The sequence below is a fragment of the Anarhichas minor genome, unplaced genomic scaffold, assembly GCF_050575085.1.
Source record: "Anarhichas minor isolate MPS153535 unplaced genomic scaffold, ASM5057508v1 ptg000006l, whole genome shotgun sequence".
NCBI classification, from domain to species: Eukaryota; Metazoa; Chordata; class Actinopteri; order Perciformes; family Anarhichadidae; genus Anarhichas; species Anarhichas minor.
In genome coordinates, this window is record NW_027466452.1 from 5,953,605 (window position 1) to 5,970,157 (window position 16,553).

General features: G+C 43.2%; 2 long non-coding RNA genes across 2 annotated transcripts; both read right to left on the minus strand.

Moving 5' to 3' along the window:
• Positions 1-7,230: 7,230 nt before the first annotated feature.
• Positions 7,231-8,017, minus strand: LOC142934021 (uncharacterized). Its single transcript, XR_012947658.1, has 2 exons — positions 7,986-8,017; positions 7,231-7,441 (listed from the first exon to the last, which is right to left on the minus strand). It is a non-coding gene; the product is annotated as an uncharacterized LOC142934021 (long non-coding RNA).
• Position 8,018: 1 nt separating this feature from the next.
• On the minus strand, positions 8,019-8,758 carry LOC142934013 (uncharacterized). Its single transcript, XR_012947657.1, has 3 exons — positions 8,518-8,758; positions 8,175-8,281; positions 8,019-8,051 (listed from the first exon to the last, which is right to left on the minus strand). It is a non-coding gene; the product is annotated as an uncharacterized LOC142934013 (long non-coding RNA).
• Positions 8,759-16,553: the final 7,795 nt, after the last annotated feature.

A 16,553-nucleotide genomic window follows, 5' to 3' on the forward strand; every position in this document is an offset into this window, starting at 1 on the left:
TGTTCACATGTATTGATTTGAATTCTGATTGTTTTAATATAGATTGTTGCATGTGGACTATTACACAATTGTGGCAATAACAGGCTGTAAGATGCTATACTAAAAATGTGAGATAACAGCACTTAAATAATAATAACAAATACAATCAAATATTTTTCTACAGGTCGGATGCGGGGTTGGTAACAGCGTATTTCCCATCGTTAATTCCATAAAGTGAGTAAATATTTCATATATTCCATTGAAGTTAACCTTTTCAACACCATCAATGTGGATCATGTCAGTTTTATAGTGCAACACATGTTTACAGAAGCAAAACATTCAAATGCACACAATACTGGGCAGTAAAATATAGTTATCTTTACCATTTTATTGTTATGAGTGCATGCACCATAACACTATCCAGCTCCTCAATCAGCACAAAACTGTGGCTCACCATGAATGATATATCATAGTATTACAGAACTATGCACAGGAGCAAGATACAGTCAGTATGATTACATTACATGTGCCCACATTGCTTGTACTGTTAAAATACACTTGACTGTTGAAAAACATTATATACTGAATTTGAGATACAAACTGCAACAAATGTGGGAACTTAAATCAAAAATACATGTGGCATTAATCTGTGTATCATTACAAAATACTTTTAACTGGCCTTTTCCACAGCAGACATTTGACTTAATAACATTCACAATGGCTCTGTTCTAATCAAGTGTCCCAGTAAGCCACGACAGTGTGAAAGTGAGCCAGCATGCACAACAGCAGGACCCTGACCCGTCTTTTCCTACTGTGACATGTCAAAATGTCTTCTGAAAAGAAAGGCCCTCTTGTGCTTCTTTACACAAGGACTCCTGGGTGGCTCTGAAATCGCTTAATCTGCACTAAAATCAGTTTCTGGGTAAAGAAATTGGTGAGAAAGGAAAAGGGGAAGCATTTCGTTGGTATTGGGAAGGACTTCAGGTTTTAGTTGAAGCCATCATCAGTGGTGGGGAGAAGTGCAGAGTGTAACACACCGTGAGAGTTTCTATGCCAGTTTATAATTTGATAGTTTTTAATTTGAAATTGACCATGTGGCCCTTTAACACTTTTCACTTACTGTTTCTGTAATGTTCTGTCCATATGTTTTTCCAGGAAGGCATTTATACAATTTTTGGCAATAAGTAAAGGTGAAATCTTGGCTTCCGTGAAAGGAAAAGTGCAGTTGCACTCTATTTGTAATCAGCCAAAGGTTGTTAAACTGTCTGTTCTGTTCCATAGAGAAACAGACGCATATTTATACTGTTGTGACTTCTCCCCATGTGCCATTCAGCTGGTCAAGGTGAGCTTTGCTAATTTTGCGAAAGTACGTCTTTCTCGATGCTGTCGACCGGCGACGGAGTTGGTGAAAGAGACTCATATACTGACCAAGGACTTGTTGAAGATGCGTCCTCCTCGATGCTGACTTTCCCATCGTGGGTGATTAAATGGTCTGGTACTCTACGATTGCACATGAAGGTCGACGGCGGAGGTGGTATATATAACTCAGGGTCCATTTCGTGCGTGTCGATCTTAATGTTCACCTCTTTCAGGTAAGTCCATATTTGGTTCAGTAGCTGAGAGTACTTGTTACCGCATGACTGACATGTAGGCTGTTTGCGACGTATTATTTCTGGGGTAATCTCAGGCCCCATCCCATTTGTGAAGTGACAGGAGAGGTAATCCTTAACTTCCTCTGTGATTGTACATCTGATAAGGTTTATGCAATACTTTTGCACTTGAAAATTTGTATCCATGTATGACATGATTCTAACGTAATCGCCAACTTTGAATTCATTTCCTGTTGGATATGCCTTCTCATAGCTCTTCTGGTCTTTAAGAACTAGCCAAAGAACGGTTTTTGCAAGAGCTGCAACCTCCTGATATAATTCCTTGTTTATCACTTTACGCTTATGGCCTGACCATTGCAAAATGTAAGAAACTATAAAAAACTTGACTTCTTTAAGAACAGCGTTAATTTTTTCAATCTCCCATACCATGGGTGGTGAGGCTAAATCTTTACTGAAAAGATGTCCAGCGTAAATGTCAATGCCCCCGTTGTAATCGAGCCAAACGTCTGGCATATGCAACTTTATCAGCCGGTCTGATATCGTATCCACAAATGTCGAACATTTGCCCCTTAAATCAGCATACATTTGAAGCTCTTCGAGATTATGCCATTGGGATATGAGCTTCAGTTGCTCTCGCTTTTCCTGTTCATTTACGAACAAATAATAGCGATCAGGCGATCCATACTGTCGCAGCGCATATTTAAAGTCTGGTAGTTTACTTTCTACTAACGTTAGATCTGATGGTGACGGTGTGCAATTATCACTTGAACTCTGTGATGTTTCTGGTCTATCCATGGACATTGGTGATGTGCTATTCTGGTCGGTCATCTTCGATGCTGATTTTAAAATTGCTGAGGAAAATATTTCACGTACTGCTCTGTGACTGTAGGACGGAACGAATGTGGGCTGTAGAATATACAACAACTAGTTTTTCAAAAAACATAAAAGACGGTCACGTGACTTCACAAAGGCTCCAAACAGAACGTTGCTTGGCAACGGCGGCACAAGCAAAGGTCGTGACCCCGCGTTTTTTTATCTACCTTTATGACGTCATGTGCATGCCTTTGATCCTGTGATCACAGGACACAACATCTATATAACCCAGAGATAATTAACGTGCTGTTCAGTCTGAACAAGGAGAAGGCAAGCGCAATCATATACAACGTGACTACAGAGTTTAGATCATACTGCACGGTTTTACGTCTGTGATAATATTAAATTAACTGTAACACTGCAGGTTAAATAACATATATATTACATCTTAAATCTTCACCTCAGGATTTTTAAAACCAGCATCAAAGATGACCGACCAGAATAACGCAACAGCAATGACTGTAGCTAAACAGAAGACCAGTGAGGACATAAATACAGACAACTTTATAACTTTAATGTGGAACATTAAAGATCTGTTCATTTCTCCTGAACCGTCAGTGACAGATGTTACAGACGTCATCGCAATAGAAACAGACCCCTATCAGCTTAAATGTGTTTTGAATGGTGTTGAGGCAGTAGCAGAGTGGAACTGTGGCTATAAAGAATGTGTGATCAGCAAAGCATGGTGGCAGAAACATGTAAACACATCACAGGTCAAACTATTCACAGGCGAACCTCCCACGGTGATAAATAGGACGGTTATTGGGGAGACCATGCTGTGGTTCAGATTTGATGGAGGCGCATTTCCCCACATGCATCCTGCAATACCTTTCCTTATCATGGAGGGAAGCAAACCGAAAATTCCTATAATTGGCCAGACTGCGATACGTTACCTCGCTCACTCGTTCACCAAAATAGCTACACACGGTTACATCATCGAGTCTTGCAATTATTCCGTTTCCTGCGAACTAAATGGAATATACACGGAGGCGGTGCTCCATTCTGAATCGTCAGTGTCATATGTACACACTGAATGGGTAGAACAGCACATGCCGAATGAGGTACGTCCTTTGGCCGAGCTAAACAGCGGCCGAGAGTTGATTCGATTTATAGCTGGTGTCCCGCTTAAGCATGTCAGTGGGTGGATCCTAGCGAAACTTAGTATCGACACGTTGGAGACACATGAACTCAAGGTGCCGATGCTGGTTGTGACAGGTCCAGAAAAAAACACCGTCATTGGAGCTAACGTACTGCGTGCTCTGATTAAAAAGAAGCCCGCCATCGAGGAAGACGTACTTTCAGCAATTCCTGGCTCAGTATGTGAGAGAATGGACCCTGAGTCTCTTTCATCAACTCAGTTGCCGGTCGACAGCATCGAGGATGACGTACCTTCAGCAATTCCTGGCTCAGTATGTGAGAGAATGGACCCTGAGTCTCTTTCATCAACTCAGTTGCCGGTCGACAGAATCGAGGAAGACGTACTTTCAGCAATTCCTGGCTCAGTATGTGAGAGAATGGACCCTGAGTCTCTTTCATCAACTCAGTTGCCGGTGGACAGCATCGAGGAAGACGTTCTTTCAGCAATTCCTGGCTCAGTATGTGAGAGAATGGACCCTGAGTCTCTTTCATCAACTCAGTTGCCGGTCGACAGCATCGAGGATGACGTACCTTCAGCAACTCCTGGCTCAGTATGTGAGGAAGCACCTGCCAAACCTGCGCCAGGTGCAACAGAACAGGAAAAAATAAAGAAAAAGTCAGTTCAGATATTCATAGAGATGCTGGTCTCGCGGATAGCCAGGAAAGCCAAAATGAACTGGACCACTGCAGCCTTCGAGCCCAGCATTATGCGTCTTTCAGCAATTCCTGGCTCAGTATGTGAGAGAATGGACCCTGAGTCTCTTTCATCAACTCAGTTGCCGGTCGACAGCATCGAGGAAGACGTACTTTCAGCAATTCCTGGCTCAGTATGTGAGAGAATGGACCCTGAGTCTCTTTCATCAACTCAGTTGCCGGTCGACAGAATCGAGGAAGACGTACTTTCAGCAATTCCTGGCTCAGTATGTGAGAGAATGGACCCTGAGTCTCTTTCATCAACTCAGTTGCCGGTGGACAGCATCGAGGAAGACGTTCTTTCAGCAATTCCTGGCTCAGTATGTGAGAGAATGGACCCTGAGTCTCTTTCATCAACTCAGTTGCCGGTCGACAGCATCGAGGAAGACGTACTTTCAGCAATTCCTGGCTCAGTATGTGAGAGAATGGACCCTGAGTCTCTTTCATCAACTCAGTTGCCGGTCGACAGAATCGAGGAAGACGTACTTTCAGCAATTCTTGGCTCAGTATGTGAGAGAATGGACCCTGAGTCTCTTTCATCAACTCAGTTGCCGGTGGACAGCATCGAGGAAGACGTTCTTTCAGCAATTCCTGGCTCAGTATGTGAGAGAATGGACCCTGAGTCTCTTTCATCAACTCAGTTGCCGGTCGACAGCATCGAGGAAGACGTACTTTCAGCAATTCCTGGCTCAGTATGTGAGAGAATGGACCCTGAGTGTCTTTCATCAACTCAGTTGCCGGTCGACAGCATCGAGGATGACGTACCTTCAGCAACTCCTGGCTCAGTATGTGAGGAAGCACCTGCCAAACCTGCGCCAGGTGCAACAGAACAGGAAAAAATAAAGAAAATGTCAGTTCAGATATTCATAGAGATGCTGGTCTCGCGGATAGCCAGGAAAGCCAAAATGTACTGGACCACTGCAGCCTTCGAGCCCATCATTATGCGTCTGTTTGAAAGAACGTGGATCGAAGTCCAGGGTGTCGATTTTGATCCGACCTCAAAAACGTTTAAAGAACATAACAAAGCCATTTTCCAGGACCTGTGTGAGAAGTGGGGCAGTGTAGAAATGGTGCTGTTGACCATGAATTTAGAGGAACCAGAATTTGGGAATTGCATTGCCTCCTCTGTCAAAGATCACCTGATGACAACACCCAAAAAGCGCAGTACCATTTGCAAGTTCTACTCGTCTGTGGGCAAAGCCATCTCCAACATCTGCAGGCGTAGAAATAGGGTTGGTGTTATATAGGTGAAGGTAAGGTAAGGTTTACCCTACATTTAGTGAATATCAACTTCATTCACCAAATCAAAACAACAAACATCTCTTTAATGCGGTATTCATCTTGAGGGGGGGGGGGGGGGGATGCTTGAGTTTTTTTTTTTTTCTTCAAGATGAACGCAGTCTCCTGCTCTGTCCTCTGTCCTTCATCATAGAGGGACCAAGACCAGTGGAGCAGGAGGTCACATGCGGCGACTGTGGCTTAGTAGAGAGCAGGATCGGTGGTTTGATCCCCGGCTCCGCTAGTCGCATGTCGATGTGTCCTTGGGCAAGACACTTAACCCCAAAATTGCTCCCGTAGCTGTGCGTACGGTGTGTGAATGTTAGTTAGTCCTGATGGTGGGCATGGCCTCTACCATCAGCGTATGAATGGGTGTGAATGGGTGAATGATGACAAGTGTGAAAGCGCTTTGAGTGGTCGTGAAGACTAGAAAAGGCTTTACAAGTACAGTCCATTTACCATTTACCTCGATGTGGGGCAGGACTTGAGCTCTGCCCCACAGAGGTCAACAGTGTGACAGCTAGAAGGCTTGAGCCTTTGTGAGTCTGAGGGACTTCTACTGTGATGGTAGTTAAGGGTTTTCTCCGGTTCCCCCAGTTTAGAGATGTATTCATTTTTTTTCTTCAAGATGAACGCAGTCTCCTGCTCTGTCCTCTGTCCTTCATCATAGAGGGACCAAGACCAGCGGAACAGGAGGTCACCTGTGGCGACTGTGGCTTAGTAGAGAGCAGGATCGGTGGTTTGATCCCCGGCTCCGCTAGTCGCATGTCGATGTGTCCTTGGGCAAGACACTTAACCCCAAAATTGCTCCCGTAGCTGTGCGTACGGTGTGTGAATGTTAGTCCTGATGGTGGGCATGGCCTCTACCATCAGCGTATGAATGGGTGTGAATGGGTGAATGATGACAAGTGTGAAGGCGCTTTGAGTGGTCGTGAAGACTAGAAAAGGCTTTACAAGTACAGTCCATTTACCATTTACCTCGATGTGGGGCAGGACTTGAGCTCTGCCCCATAGAGGTCAACAGTGTGACAGCTAGAAGGCTTGAGCCTTTGTGAGTCTGAGGGACTTCTACTGTGATGGTAGTTAAGGGTTTTCTCCGGTTCCCCCAGTTTAGAAGTAGAAAGCACGATAGTACTCCCTGAAATGTAGTCAGTAATGGAAAGTAACAAAGTAGTTTTACTGTAGTACTGTATTTCTGCACTCTCAAAACAGATGGGTTTAAAAATATCACATCATGTGTTCATTTTTAACACACCTGCCTGTCTAGTTAAGGACAACACATTTTGTGTTGCTTTCAACACAGTCAGTGTGTTAGCACATTCAACACATGCTGTGTGTTACATATTTCAACATAAAGACGTGTTAAAAGAACACAAAGACGATATCAACAGGTTGTGGAAGCCCAAGTCAACATTATGACGTGCTGTATCAAAATTCTGAGATAAGTTTTGTTTTTCCCATCTGTAATATGTAGCACAACTTAAGGATGATGATAAAAAAATACATTTTATTCAATTCATAATTGTAAATCGAAGTCTTCAATTTTTTGAATTGTAATGCATGTTCACTGTATTTCCCTCTTGGACCTTACAAAATGATCTCGATATAGTCAATACACTCATCTCTAGATATTAATACAGTGACCTACAGTAAACAAAACCAGATAACGTACTAGCTTTATTTGACATGTTTATTGCATACAGTTTCGTGTTGATGTTAAGATGGTGGAGGTGGATATAATTTCCTGTACTTGCTCTGCATCCAAACTCGGTGCATTGCAACTTTCTTTCCTCTGTTCACTTGGAGTCGTCTGTCCTCCAGATTCTGAATTTCTTCCAGTCCAGCACCGGAAAATAAATCATGAACCTCTTCTGTAAAAAAAACAAAGAAAGAAAAAATGTGACATTTTAATTTTAAAATAGCCATGCTTAAAGGTGCTAAATAGACTTTTATTGCCTCTGCATAGCCGCAAGCTGGCGGCTGGCAGCTAAGGGTGCCAATGGCCCTAACAGTGCAAACATAACTGTAGCGGTGCTGACAGAGCAAACCGCTCATATGGACAAACATGCACTAAAATGTAAAGAAAGCACAGAGAAGCTGGCATTACAACACACACAGAGGCAGAGTGACTTCATTCACTGCTCAGGTATTATTCCACTATATCTTTACAAAGCAAATAGTTGTTTGCTGCTATACTAATGCCCTGAATCCCGTATGGAGAACCTTTAAATATACTGCGTCAACATATTCCAATACCCCAAAATACCCACCCATGTATGTTAACTCCTACAAGGTTCCTAAAACCTCAAAATCCCCTGAAAAAATACCAAGGACATCACCCGTGTCCTCAAAAGTAGCTTCGGTCTTGTCAGCAACTATTAGTGATGAGATGAAGATCTCATGGTTCAGAAATACCTTTCGTGAAAAAGTACACGCAGGTTCCATCTTCTCGTGTATAGAAATTTTCTGATAAGCACCGTCCTGATTGTAAGAGATTAAAAGGTTAAACAAGTAAATATATATTCAATTGTCAAAAACACTCCACATACACAGAAGTGTATACAGAATATTAAACAAATTAGGTTCAGTAAGTTGGAGGCTCACCTCTCTTAAACCTGAGCTGTGAGAAGTCATATCTCCCATAATCACGGAAGAGAAATGTCCCTCCATGTTTCAGGTATGTAGATAGTCGGTTCACAATTCCTTGCATTCTGTGAGTGAAATGTAAATTTACAACCCCTCAAATGTCAACCTAACCACTGTACAGTTAATACGTTGCACTCAGTGACACAATACGGTTAGATTTATATTTAGGTTATGTAAGGACTGTAATGATTTAGACAAAGCTAATTGTGATGGTGGGTACGGGGGTGTTTTAGGGGTTGTGGAGGGGCCTGACAGCTGAGAAATGATATAGGCTCTCCTGTGTCTTTTCATTTTCACCTACCGCTCCGGATGAATGGAGGAGAGCACAAAGACTGCCAGAATAACATCCAGGCTCCGAGGAGGGAATGGAAAGGAGGCCATCTCCTCGCAAATGTCATGGACAAAGGCGTGACACACAGAGTCATGGTAGTCTGGATGGTCCTATATGAGGAAAATAAAGTAGGCTTTTTTTCATAGATGAAAATGAGTTAATATTAGATTCGTTATTTGCCAAGCCCAAAATAAAAAGATTTTTTATATTCAAACCACTTTGATTCTCTTTTCTCCTTAACATATTAATTGATTGATTCAACTGTCGCTACTAGGCAGAGCTTTGAGTTATTCTGCAGTACATTCAAGTGTCCCATTGTGTGAGGGAACAATGGTCGGAACTATAAAAACTAATCTGAATGGACATTTTTGAAAGCTTAAAGATTGACATCAACAATAGCTTTACAATGAATTAATTAAATGTATTACTTCATCAAAAGTTCATGTAATCTGATATGATGGAAATACCCCCAATGTACTGTCCACATGATCACAGTTGGTACCATAAAGACACCACTGCTAGTTTGACTTCATATAGCTTTGGCTGTGTTTAAATTATATATATATATATATATATATATGTATGTGATACGAGTCTGCATACACAAGAAAATTCCTGCATACACATTCCTTTAGAGGAACAAGGCAAGAATGTTTCCCTGCAAAAATAGGTTTCCAGGTTACATTTGAATGGGGTTAACTTTTAGGAAAATATCTTCTCCACACAGGTAAATTTGACACAGAGGCTTGCCAATACTGGGACAAGTTTTACAAGATGCACCAGGAAAAGTTCTTTAAAGATCGCAAGTGGCTGTTTTTAGAGTTCCCAGAACTGCTTCCTTCAGGTGCAAAAAGTCAAACCACAAACGGGCGTCTGGGTGATCAGCAGGCGTCACTCCCGCAACCGACTGGATCCAGTACAGACACAGAGACTCGACACCGGCAACACAACGGACTCACACACCATCACAGAAATGCAGACGCCCCCAATCATCAGACAGAGTCCGGTCAGGGAGCAGCACCGGATAGGAATGAAGCTGCCATACAAGCTGCTACTTTCCCTGGCCAGCATGCATCCTTCAGGATCTTGGAGGTTTTCAAAACTGTTCACATGTATTGATTTGAATTCTGATTGTTTTAATATAGATTGTTGCATGTGGACTATTACACAATTGTGGCAATAACAGGCTGTAAGATGCTATACTAAAAATGTGAGATAACAGCACTTAAATAATAATAACAAATACAATCAAATATTTTTCTACAGGTCGGATGCGGGGTTGGTAACAGCGTATTTCCCATCGTTAATTCCATAAAGTGAGTAAATATTTCATATATTCCATTGAAGTTAACCTTTTCAACACCATCAATGTGGATCATGTCAGTTTTATAGTGCAACACATGTTTACAGAAGCAAAACATTCAAATGCACACAATACTGGGCAGTAAAATATAGTTATCTTTACCATTTTATTGTTATGAGTGCATGCACCATAACACTATCCAGCTCCTCAATCAGCACAAAACTGTGGCTCACCATGAATGATATATCATAGTATTACAGAACTATGCACAGGAGCAAGATACAGTCAGTATGATTACATTACATGTGCCCACATTGCTTGTACTGTTAAAATACACTTGACTGTTGAAAAACATTATATACTGAATTTGAGATACAAACTGCAACAAATGTGGGAACTTAAATCAAAAATACATGTGGCATTATTCTGTGTATCATTACAAAATACTTTTAACTGGCCTTTTCCACAGCAGACATTTGACTTAATAACATTCACAATGGCTCTGTTCTAATCAAGTGTCCCAGTAAGCCACGACAGTGTGAAAGTGAGCCAGCATGCACAACAGCAGGACCCTGACCCGTCTTTTCCTACTGTGACATGTCAAAATGTCTTCTGAAAAGAAAGGCCCTCTTGTGCTTCTTTACACAAGGACTCCTGGGTGGCTCTGAAATCGCTTAATCTGCACTAAAATCAGTTTCTGGGTAAAGAAATTGGTGAGAAAGGAAAAGGGGAAGCATTTCGTTGGTATTGGGAAGGACTTCAGGTTTTAGTTGAAGCTATCATCAGTGGTGGGGAGAAGTGCAGAGTGTAACACACCGTGAGAGTTTCTATGCCAGTTTATAATTTGATAGTTTTTAATTTGAAATTGACCATGTGGCCCTTTAACACTTTTCACTTACTGTTTCTGTAATGTTCTGTCCATATGTTTTTCCAGGAAGGCATTTATACAATTTTTGGCAATAAGTAAAGGTGAAATCTTGGCTTCCGTGAAAGGAAAAGTGCAGTTGCACTCTATTTGTAATCAGCCAAAGGTTGTTAAACTGTCTGTTCTGTTCCATAGAGAAACAGACGCATATTTATACTGTTGTGACTTCTCCCCATGTGCCATTCAGCTGGTCAAGGTGAGCTTTGCTAATTTTGCGAAAGTACGTCTTTCTCGATGCTGTCGACCGGCGACGGAGTTGGTGAAAGAGACTCATATACTGACCAAGGACTTGTTGAAGATGCGTCCTCCTCGATGCTGACTTTCCCATCGTGGGTGATTAAATGGTCTGGTACTCTACGATTGCACATGAAGGTCGACGGCGGAGGTGGTATATATAACTCAGGGTCCATTTCGTGCGTGTCGATCTTAATGTTCACCTCTTTCAGGTAAGTCCATATTTGGTTCAGTAGCTGAGAGTACTTGTTACCGCATGACTGACATGTAGGCTGTTTGCGACGTATTATTTCTGGGGTAATCTCAGGCCCCATCCCATTTGTGAAGTGACAGGAGAGGTAATCCTTAACTTCCTCTGTGATTGTACATCTGATAAGGTTTATGCAATACTTTTGCACTTGAAAATTTGTATCCATGTATGACATGATTCTAACGTAATCGCCAACTTTGAATTCATTTCCTGTTGGATATGCCTTCTCATAGCTCTTCTGGTCTTTAAGAACTAGCCAAAGAACGGTTTTTGCAAGAGCTGCAACCTCCTGATATAATTCCTTGTTTATCACTTTACGCTTATGGCCTGACCATTGCAAAATGTAAGAAACTATAAAAAACTTGACTTCTTTAAGAACAGCGTTAATTTTTTCAATCTCCCATACCATGGGTGGTGAGGCTAAATCTTTACTGAAAAGATGTCCAGCGTAAATGTCAATGCCCCCGTTGTAATCGAGCCAAACGTCTGGCATATGCAACTTTATCAGCCGGTCTGATATCGTATCCACAAATGTCGAACATTTGCCCCTTAAATCAGCATACATTTGAAGCTCTTCGAGATTATGCCATTGGGATATGAGCTTCAGTTGCTCTCGCTTTTCCTGTTCATTTACGAACAAATAATAGCGATCAGGCGATCCATACTGTCGCAGCGCATATTTAAAGTCTGGTAGTTTACTTTCTACTAACGTTAGATCTGATGGTGACGGTGTGCAATTATCACTTGAACTCTGTGATGTTTCTGGTCTATCCATGGACATTGGTGATGTGCTATTCTGGTCGGTCATCTTCGATGCTGATTTTAAAATTGCTGAGGAAAATATTTCACGTACTGCTCTGTGACTGTAGGACGGAACGAATGTGGGCTGTAGAATATACAACAACTAGTTTTTCAAAAAACATAAAAGACGGTCACGTGACTTCACAAAGGCTCCAAACAGAACGTTGCTTGGCAACGGCGGCACAAGCAAAGGTCGTGACCCCGCGTTTTTTTATCTACCTTTATGACGTCATGTGCATGCCTTTGATCCTGTGATCACAGGACACAACATCTATATAACCCAGAGATAATTAACGTGCTGTTCAGTCTGAACAAGGAGAAGGCAAGCGCAATCATATACAACGTGACTACAGAGTTTAGATCATACTGCACGGTTTTACGTCTGTGATAATATTAAATTAACTGTAACACTGCAGGTTAAATAACATATATATTACATCTTAAATCTTCACCTCAGGATTTTTAAAACCAGCATCAAAGATGACCGACCAGAATAACGCAACAGCAATGACTGTAGCTAAACAGAAGACCAGTGAGGACATAAATACAGACAACTTTATAACTTTAATGTGGAACATTAAAGATCTGTTCATTTCTCCTGAACCGTCAGTGACAGATGTTACAGACGTCATCGCAATAGAAACAGACCCCTATCAGCTTAAATGTGTTTTGAATGGTGTTGAGGCAGTAGCAGAGTGGAACTGTGGCTATAAAGAATGTGTGATCAGCAAAGCATGGTGGCAGAAACATGTAAACACATCACAGGTCAAACTATTCACAGGCGAACCTCCCACGGTGATAAATAGGACGGTTATTGGGGAGACCATGCTGTGGTTCAGATTTGATGGAGGCGCATTTCCCCACATGCATCCTGCAATACCTTTCCTTATCATGGAGGGAAGCAAACCGAAAATTCCTATAATTGGCCAGACTGCGATACGTTATCTCGCTCACTCGTTCACCAAAATAGCTACACACGGTTACATCATCGAGTCTTGCAATTATTCCGTTTCCTGCGAACTAAATGGAATATACACGGAGGCGGTGCTCCATTCTGAATCGTCAGTGTCATATGTACACACTGAATGGGTAGAACAGCACATGCCGAATGAGGTACGTCCTTTGGCCGAGCTAAACAGCGGCCGAGAGTTGATTCGATTTATAGCTGGTGTCCCGCTTAAGCATGTCAGTGGGTGGATCCTAGCGAAACTTAGTATCGACACGTTGGAGACACATGAACTCAAGGTGCCGATGCTGGTTGTGACAGGTCCAGAAAAAAACACCGTCATTGGAGCTAACGTACTGCGTGCTCTGATTAAAAAGAAGCCCGCCATCGAGGAAGACGTACTTTCAGCAATTCCTGGCTCAGTATGTGAGAGAATGGACCCTGAGTCTCTTTCATCAACTCAGTTGCCGGTCGACAGCATCGAGGATGACGTACCTTCAGCAATTCCTGGCTCAGTATGTGAGAGAATGGACCCTGAGTCTCTTTCATCAACTCAGTTGCCGGTCGACAGAATCGAGGAAGACGTACTTTCAGCAATTCCTGGCTCAGTATGTGAGAGAATGGACCCTGAGTCTCTTTCATCAACTCAGTTGCCGGTGGACAGCATCGAGGAAGACGTTCTTTCAGCAATTCCTGGCTCAGTATGTGAGAGAATGGACCCTGAGTCTCTTTCATCAACTCAGTTGCCGGTCGACAGCATCGAGGATGACGTACCTTCAGCAACTCCTGGCTCAGTATGTGAGGAAGCACCTGCCAAACCTGCGCCAGGTGCAACAGAACAGGAAAAAATAAAGAAAAAGTCAGTTCAGATATTCATAGAGATGCTGGTCTCGCGGATAGCCAGGAAAGCCAAAATGAACTGGACCACTGCAGCCTTCGAGCCCAGCATTATGCGTCTTTCAGCAATTCCTGGCTCAGTATGTGAGAGAATGGACCCTGAGTCTCTTTCATCAACTCAGTTGCCGGTCGACAGCATCGAGGAAGACGTACTTTCAGCAATTCCTGGCTCAGTATGTGAGAGAATGGACCCTGAGTCTCTTTCATCAACTCAGTTGCCGGTCGACAGAATCGAGGAAGACGTACTTTCAGCAATTCCTGGCTCAGTATGTGAGAGAATGGACCCTGAGTCTCTTTCATCAACTCAGTTGCCGGTGGACAGCATCGAGGAAGACGTTCTTTCAGCAATTCCTGGCTCAGTATGTGAGAGAATGGACCCTGAGTCTCTTTCATCAACTCAGTTGCCGGTCGACAGCATCGAGGAAGACGTACTTTCAGCAATTCCTGGCTCAGTATGTGAGAGAATGGACCCTGAGTCTCTTTCATCAACTCAGTTGCCGGTCGACAGAATCGAGGAAGACGTACTTTCAGCAATTCTTGGCTCAGTATGTGAGAGAATGGACCCTGAGTCTCTTTCATCAACTCAGTTGCCGGTGGACAGCATCGAGGAAGACGTTCTTTCAGCAATTCCTGGCTCAGTATGTGAGAGAATGGACCCTGAGTCTCTTTCATCAACTCAGTTGCCGGTCGACAGCATCGAGGAAGACGTACTTTCAGCAATTCCTGGCTCAGTATGTGAGAGAATGGACCCTGAGTGTCTTTCATCAACTCAGTTGCCGGTCGACAGCATCGAGGATGACGTACCTTCAGCAACTCCTGGCTCAGTATGTGAGGAAGCACCTGCCAAACCTGCGCCAGGTGCAACAGAACAGGAAAAAATAAAGAAAATGTCAGTTCAGATATTCATAGAGATGCTGGTCTCGCGGATAGCCAGGAAAGCCAAAATGTACTGGACCACTGCAGCCTTCGAGCCCATCATTATGCGTCTGTTTGAAAGAACGTGGATCGAAGTCCAGGGTGTCGATTTTGATCCGACCTCAAAAACGTTTAAAGAACATAACAAAGCCATTTTCCAGGACCTGTGTGAGAAGTGGGGCAGTGTAGAAATGGTGCTGTTGACCATGAATTTAGAGGAACCAGAATTTGGGAATTGCATTGCCTCCTCTGTCAAAGATCACCTGATGACAACACCCAAAAAGCGCAGTACCATTTGCAAGTTCTACTCGTCTGTGGGCAAAGCCATCTCCAACATCTGCAGGCGTAGAAATAGGGTTGGTGTTATATAGGTGAAGGTAAGGTAAGGTTTACCCTACATTTAGTGAATATCAACTTCATTCACCAAATCAAAACAACAAACATCTCTTTAATGCGGTATTCATCTTGAGGGGGGGGGGGGGGGATGCTTGAGTTTTTTTTTTTTTCTTCAAGATGAACGCAGTCTCCTGCTCTGTCCTCTGTCCTTCATCATAGAGGGACCAAGACCAGTGGAGCAGGAGGTCACATGCGGCGACTGTGGCTTAGTAGAGAGCAGGATCGGTGGTTTGATCCCCGGCTCCGCTAGTCGCATGTCGATGTGTCCTTGGGCAAGACACTTAACCCCAAAATTGCTCCCGTAGCTGTGCGTACGGTGTGTGAATGTTAGTTAGTCCTGATGGTGGGCATGGCCTCTACCATCAGCGTATGAATGGGTGTGAATGGGTGAATGATGACAAGTGTGAAAGCGCTTTGAGTGGTCGTGAAGACTAGAAAAGGCTTTACAAGTACAGTCCATTTACCATTTACCTCGATGTGGGGCAGGACTTGAGCTCTGCCCCACAGAGGTCAACAGTGTGACAGCTAGAAGGCTTGAGCCTTTGTGAGTCTGAGGGACTTCTACTGTGATGGTAGTTAAGGGTTTTCTCCGGTTCCCCCAGTTTAGAGATGTATTCATTTTTTTTCTTCAAGATGAACGCAGTCTCCTGCTCTGTCCTCTGTCCTTCATCATAGAGGGACCAAGACCAGCGGAACAGGAGGTCACCTGTGGCGACTGTGGCTTAGTAGAGAGCAGGATCGGTGGTTTGATCCCCGGCTCCGCTAGTCGCATGTCGATGTGTCCTTGGGCAAGACACTTAACCCCAAAATTGCTCCCGTAGCTGTGCGTACGGTGTGTGAATGTTAGTCCTGATGGTGGGCATGGCCTCTACCATCAGCGTATGAATGGGTGTGAATGGGTGAATGATGACAAGTGTGAAGGCGCTTTGAGTGGTCGTGAAGACTAGAAAAGGCTTTACAAGTACAGTCCATTTACCATTTACCTCGATGTGGGGCAGGACTTGAGCTCTGCCCCATAGAGGTCAACAGTGTGACAGCTAGAAGGCTTGAGCCTTTGTGAGTCTGAGGGACTTCTACTGTGATGGTAGTTAAGGGTTTTCTCCGGTTCCCCCAGTTTAGAAGTAGAAAGCACGATAGTACTCCCTGAAATGTAGTCAGTAATGGAAAGTAACAAAGTAGTTTTACTGTAGTACTGTATTTCTGCACTCTCAAAACAGATGGGTTTAAAAATATCACATCATGTGTTCATTTTTAACACACCTGCCTGTCTAGTTAAGGACAACACATTTTGTGTTGCTTTCAACACAGTCAGTGTGTTAGCACATTCAACACATGCTGT